A 6,981-nucleotide genomic window follows, 5' to 3' on the forward strand; every position below is an offset into this window, starting at 1 on the left:
AAAGAGCAAAATGCAGCACAAATGTAGAAATGCGGTGAAGGATGCGATCGCAAATCATACATGCGAGCCGCATAATGTGCAAAGGATCGCAAATCAAAACAGAATGTTGGCCAAAATCCAATGTAAGAAATACGGTCCAAAATGCAATCGCATAACAGGTTTGCGAACCGCATAATGGATCGCAAACTCATGGAAAGAAATGCTGATGGTGGAAAATGCGACGCAGAATGCGATCGCATATCTGGAATGCGGACCACAAATCCACAATGCGACGACGGCCTGGAAACTAGGGTTCCGAAGTGCGATGGGCATGAAGAGAATGCGGACCGCATGTCTGTTTTGCGACAGAAATGCGGTCGCATATTTGACCTGCAAGGGCATTTTTGTCCGTTTTCTGTCTCGACTTTTGGCCCTCTATAAATAGATTTATTGTGATTTTGTGGCTCATCTGGTCTGATTTTGGGAGCTACAATACAAGACTTTAATATTCTTCACTTTTGGAAGCTTTTGGTTCAAGAATCTTTCACTTTGTAAGCTTTATGGCATTAAATATATTCTTCATTTTGTATCTTAGTATGAGTAGCTAACTTTAAATACTAAGGTTGTGGATCCTAAATGGGTGTAATGTTAATGGGTGTTTACCATTGAATATATATATAATGGTTGGTTGATGTTCATTTACTTCTCATTCTTCATTTATTGTTGGTGGTTGCAAACACTAACAAGTGCCATTAAATTCTTGCTTTGCTTGGGAAAGTGGGTTAGAATTTGGTAGGAGTAAATATCAAAGACTCAAGGCGTTAACCCTTGTTTAATAGAATCGCTTAGGATTAAGTGGGTTTTATTTAGCATATATTGATTGTTCTTAATTACAACTCTTTTATATTTGGAAAAATCATAAAGAGTAAATACTACCCAACTATTGGAAAATATTGGGTAGTCATTTAGAAATCATTTGCACATCAAAAAGGACCTTCCATTAGAAATATATCATATTAACACCGGTAGCATTACATTTTATTGAAGGGGACACAACCTTGGTTCTTTAATCCAATTAATTACATTCTAAATGTCAACATTAGTTATTTCTTTAAATCAAAATTACACCATACTCTTGTTACAATTAACCGGATAGAATTAAGATTTAAGTCAAGTGATACACTAATCAAGTAGCTTTTCACACCTATTCCCTGTGGGATTCGACCCCAACCTTGTTGGGTTATTATATTTGACACCGACCGCCTTACACTATTTATTAAAGTTTAATTTTAGCGTATCAAATTTTGGCGCCGTTGCCGGGGAATACGGTTTTGAAATTACTAATTAGTGTGTGCTTTACTTTACGTCTTATTCTATTCCATCACACTTCGCTTGTTTTGCTTGGTGTTGATTGGAAGATATGTCGGAGTACGAGGAAGAAGTGGATGAAAATCCTTTTGCGGACATAGATGAGTACATTGAGGATACAAATGCTATTGTACCTCCGGTTGTTGGTGCTTCAAATTTTAAAGTGGAACATGGTCTAATCCTAATGCTCAAAGCGGAGGGGTTTTTCAGGAATTCCACCGATGATGATCCAACACAACACCTTAGGAACATCTTGGGAGTATGTGCTATGTATAAGCAGAACAATGTCTCAGATGATGCCCTAATGTTGAGGGTGTTCAAGTACTCGCTAGCTGGAGACGCAAGGAGGTGGATCCAAAACTTGCCACCAAATTCCATCCGTTCTTGGCCTGAACTTGTCCGGGCATTTTTAGCTAAATGGTTCCCACAAAGCAAGAAGTCTGAGCTTTGAGATAAAATTTTCTTCTTTAAGCAACAGCCGAGGGAACATCTACACGAGGCATGGGATCGATTCAAATTATATTTGGTGAGGTCTCCCAATCATGGTTTTCCGGACTCTATCTTGTTGGAGAAATTCTACATGGGCTTGGATCCTATGAACCAAGCTATAGCGAAGAATGCAGCTGACAGATCTTTTATGGACAAATCATTCGCAAGGGTCATACAAATACTTGACAAAATGGAAAAACATAATCAAGCTTGGCACTCTGAGGATACCACAGGCCAAATTGCATATGGTTCTCCTTCCTTGACCAACCTGATTAAGGAGAATCAAGAGAGGGACCAAATAATCGTAGGGCTTGCCACAAATGTCAATGTGTTGACAAACATGTTCATGGAAAGTCAAACAAAAAATGTGAATGTAGTGGAGGATGTGCAAGCTATATCAAATGAGGAGTTTGAGGAAGCAAACTACATCAACAACCCTCAAGGAGGGTATCAAAGGCAACCATACCAAGGTCAAGGACAACCAAATCAATGGAGGCCGAATCCGCAAGGGCAAGGCCACCAACAATGGCGAAATGACCAAGGTGGCTCACACCAAGGAAATTGGAACAACAACAACAACTTCTCAAACCGGAGTTCAAACCCTTATGTTCCTCCGAAGGGTCAATATTCAAATCAAGGTTCTTTAAGTGAATCTAAGTTCGAAGGGATGCTTGAACGGGTATTGCAAAATCAAGAAAAATTTGACACTTCTATGAGGAACATGATCGAGCTTGTTGGCTCTCATACCGCATCCATTCACAAATTGGAGATGCAAATGAGAGACCTCTCAAGGGAACAAAACCCGAAGCAAAAAGGAACACTCCCTAGTGACACAATTGCGAACCCAAGGGGTAGTGGGAGTGGCCCAACTTCTCATATCATGGCAATTACTACTAGGAGTGGGAAGTTACTACAAGGAGAGGGTGAACAAACGGTTGAAGTAGAAGAGTTTGAGCAAGGGGTTGAGGTTGAAGAGCCAAGTGTTGTTGAAGTTGAAAAGATTCCAGAAGAGTTGCAAGTGCAAAAAGAGGACCGGGAAGAGGTAAAGGAAAAGGTAAAAGAGACACCAAAAACTCTTCCACCTATTCCTAGACCCCCTCCCCCATTTCCTCAAAGACTCGCGAGGAAGGTTGATGATAGCAAACTTGAAAATTTTTACGACATTCTCAAGCAATTATCGGTGAATATTCCATTTGTGGAAGCTTTTCAAGAGATGCCGGGGTTTGCTAAATATTTAAAAGATTTGATCACCAAGAAGAGGACTACAAAGAATGAAGTGGTGAATGTGACTCACCGGATTAGTTCCATCATTGCAACATCTACAGTTCAAAAGAAAGAAGATCCGGGAGCTTTCACCATTCCATGTACTATTGGGGCACGTGATTTTGCAAGAACCCTTTGTGATAATGGGGATAGCATCAACTTAATGCCTCTTGCCATCTATAAGCAAGCGGGGTTAGGTATGCCAAGGCCCACTAGTATGAGATTGCAAATGGCCGATCGGTCCATCAAACGACCGGTGGGAATTGTTGACGATGTTCTTTTGAAAGTGGGAAAGTTTCATTTGCCTGCCGATTTCGTAATCCTTGATTGTGCAGTCGATAAAGAGATCCCTATCATTTTGGGGAGACCATTCCTTTGCCACGGGGAGAGCACTCATGGATTCGGAACGGAATGAGATCAAATTTCGTGTGAATGATGAGGAAGTTACATTCCAAGCAAGCAAGGGTATGAAACTACCCCATGAGTATGAAAACATCTCGGTGATAGATGTTGTTGATGAAGTAGAGGATGCGGTTGAAATAAAAATGGAAGAACAATGCCTCGGCGAGGCATTGGCGGCTATTTTGGTAAACTTTGATGGTGAAGATATGGAAGGATATATGGAATCGGTAAATGCATTGGAGGGGCTTGGATCTTACACTTATGCTCCGGCTAAGCTCTCTCTCGACTTGGAGAATAGAGCCACTCCGCCCGCAAAGCCTTCTATTATCGAGCCACCGCAACTAGAGCTCAAACCGCTTCCACCACACTTGAGGTATAAATTCCTTGGCGCCAATGATACTTTACCCGTAATTGTTTCTTCTTTGTTGAATGATGTGCAGGTAGAACAATTGTTGGAAGTCTTGAAGGAGCATAGGCAAGCCATTGGATGGACAATTGCGGACATCCGTGGGATTCCCGCGGGAATTTGTGAGCATAAAATCCAATTGGAAAGTGAAACAAAACCAAGTGTGGAACATCAATGACGGTTGAATCCGTCAATGCAAGAGGTGGTAAAGAAAGAAATCATCAAATGGTTGGATGCCGGGGTAGTCTACCCTATTGCCGATAGTACTTGGGTGAGCCCGGTGCAATGTGTACCGAAAAAAGGAGGGATGACCGTAATTGAAAATGAAAAAAAAGTGCTCATCCCAACAAGAACGGTGACCGGTTGGAGGGTGTGTATGGATTATCGGAAGCTCAACAGTGCCACATGCAAAGACCATTTCCCTATGCCTTTTATTGATCAAATGCTTGATCGGCTAGTGGGAAGGTCATTCTATTGCTTCCTTGACGGATATTCCGGCTACAACCAAATCAACATCGCATTGGACGATCAAGAGAAGACGACATTCACTTGCCCCTATGGAACTTTTGCCTTTATCCGGATGCCATTTGGTTTGTGCAATGCTCCGGCTACTTTTCAAAGATGCATGATGTCCATTTTCTCTGACATGGTGGAGGATTTTCTAGAGGTCTTCATGGATGACTTCTCGGTAGTAGGTGACTCTTTTGAGCATTGTCTTAACAATCTTAGACACGTGCTTAAGAGATGTGAGGAAACCAACCTTGTGCTCAATTGGGAGAAATGCCATTTCATGGTGGATGAAGGCATCGTATTGGGGCATAAAATTTCAAAACATGGCATAGAGGTTGACCGGGCTAAGATCGAGATTATTTCCAAGCTTCCTCCACCTACTTCCGTCAAAGGTGTTCGAAGTTTCTTTGGGCATGCCGGATTCTTTAGGCGTTTCATCAAGGATTTTTCCAAGATTGCAAATCCTATGTGCAAAATCCTTGAGAAAGATGCCAAATTTGTGTTTGATGAGAAATGCCTCAAAGCTTTTGAGGAATTGAAGCAAAGGCTCACCACGGCACCTATTATTGTCACACCCGATTGGTCTCTTCCTTTCGAGCTCATGTGTGACGCCAGTGGTGTAGCTATTGGAGCAATGCTTGGCCAATGTCACAACAAAGTTCTCCATCCGGTCTATTATGCAAGCAAGAAACTCAACGGAGCACAAATGAATTATACAGTGACTGAGCAAGAACTTCTTGCCATTTTTTATGCCTTTGAGAAGTTCCGGGCTTATTTGTTGGGATCCAAGGTGATAGTGTACACGGATCATGCTGCTCTTCGCTATCTCATGGCAAAGAAGGATGCAAAGCCTCGGTTGATTCGATGGGTCTTATTGTTGCAAGAATTTGACTTCGAGGTCAAGGATCACAAGGGAACTCAAAATCAAGTGGCGGATCATTTATCAAGGCTTGAAGAGGCAGAGAGACCAAAGGGAGATCTTGAAATCAATGATGCCTTCCCGGATGAACAAATATTGGCACTATCTAGCACTTTTGCTCCGCGGTATGCCGATATTGCTAACTACTTGGTAAGTGACCTTATTCCGGAGGGATTGGAATCCTATCAAAAGAAGAAGTTCTTGAGAGATTGTCGGCAATATTATTGGGAGGAACCATTTCCGTGTTTGTGCTGACAATATTATTAGAAGGTGCGTTCCAGAAGAAGAGATTATGCCAATTCTAAATCCATGCCATGACTCACCGGTTGGGGGTCATCATGGGGGAAATCGAACGGCGGCTAAGGTGCTTGAATGTGGTTACTATTGGCCGTCAATCTATCATGATGCCAATCAAATGGTCAAGGCTTGTGACCAATGTCAAAGGCAAGAGTCAATCTCCAAGAGGCATGAAATGCCTATGCACTTTGTGATGGAGATAGAAATCTTCGACGTGTGGGGAATTGATTTTATGGGTCCCTGTGTGAGCTCTTGTGGGATGAAATATATCTTGGTAGCTGTGGACTATGTGTCCAAATGGGTTGAAGAAATTGCCTTACCAAACAATGAGGCAAGAAGTGTGATCGCATTCTTGAAGAAAAACATATTCACTCGGTTTGGCACTCCTAGGGCCATTCTTAGTGACGGTGGGTCTCATTTCTGTAACAAGGCTTTCACGGGGCTGCTAGAGAAGTATGGTGTCAAGCACAAGGTGGCCACACCTTATCATCCCCAATCTAGTGGTCAAGTTGAGGTGTCCAATCGGGAGATCAAGAGCATTCTAGCAAAGACTGTCAATGCAAATAGGACCGATTGGTCAAGAAAGCTAGATGACGCATTATGGCCGTACCGCACAGCGTACAAGACTCCTATTGGTACTTCTCCTTATCGGTTAGTCTTCGGCAAAGCTTGTCATCTACCCGTGGAACTGGAACACAAGGCCATGTGGGCTTTGAAGAGGTTGAACTTGGATTGGGCTGAGGCTGTAAATTTGAGGTTAACAGAACTCAACGAAATGGAGGAATTCCGTTTCCATGCATATGAAAGTGCAGCTGTGTATAAAGAAAGGATGAAGTTCGTCCATGACAAAAAGATCTTGAAGAGGGAGTTCAAGTTGGGTGACTTGGTTTTGTTCTTTAACTCAAGGCTCAAATTGTTTCCGGGCAAGCTCAAATCAAAATGGTCCGGTCCGTTCAAAGTGGTAAATGTCTCTCCTTTTGGAGCTGTGGAACTAGCATCGGAAGATGGGCTCCGGATATTCAAAGTCAATGGCCAACGAATCAAGCACTACTTGGGCACAAATGGAGAAAAACATTTAGTGGAACAGTTGGCTCTCCAAGATGGTCCATGCCTGACAAATGAGTGAAAAGAAACGCCAACTTCGTCGTGCTGCGACGTTAAATCAAGCGCTTCATGGGAGGCAACCCATGTGTGGTAACACCCTTTTTGTTCTTTAAATTTTTAATTTTTGTTAGATAGATTTAATTGAGAATTTAAATGTGTGTTAGAGTGTAGGGGATTCAAAAGATTATAACACGGGGTAAGATTGCATGAAAAAGGGAAGAAAAATCACTTTGCACAGTTTGCT

At 42.2% G+C, this 6,981-nt stretch overlaps 1 pseudogene; it reads left to right on the forward strand.

The window, feature by feature from the left end:
- Positions 1,928-6,759, forward strand: LOC109226225 (annotated as a pseudogene).

Source organism: Nicotiana attenuata, chromosome 5 (genome assembly GCF_001879085.1).
Source record: "Nicotiana attenuata strain UT chromosome 5, NIATTr2, whole genome shotgun sequence".
Classification (NCBI taxonomy): Eukaryota; Viridiplantae; Streptophyta; class Magnoliopsida; order Solanales; family Solanaceae; genus Nicotiana; species Nicotiana attenuata.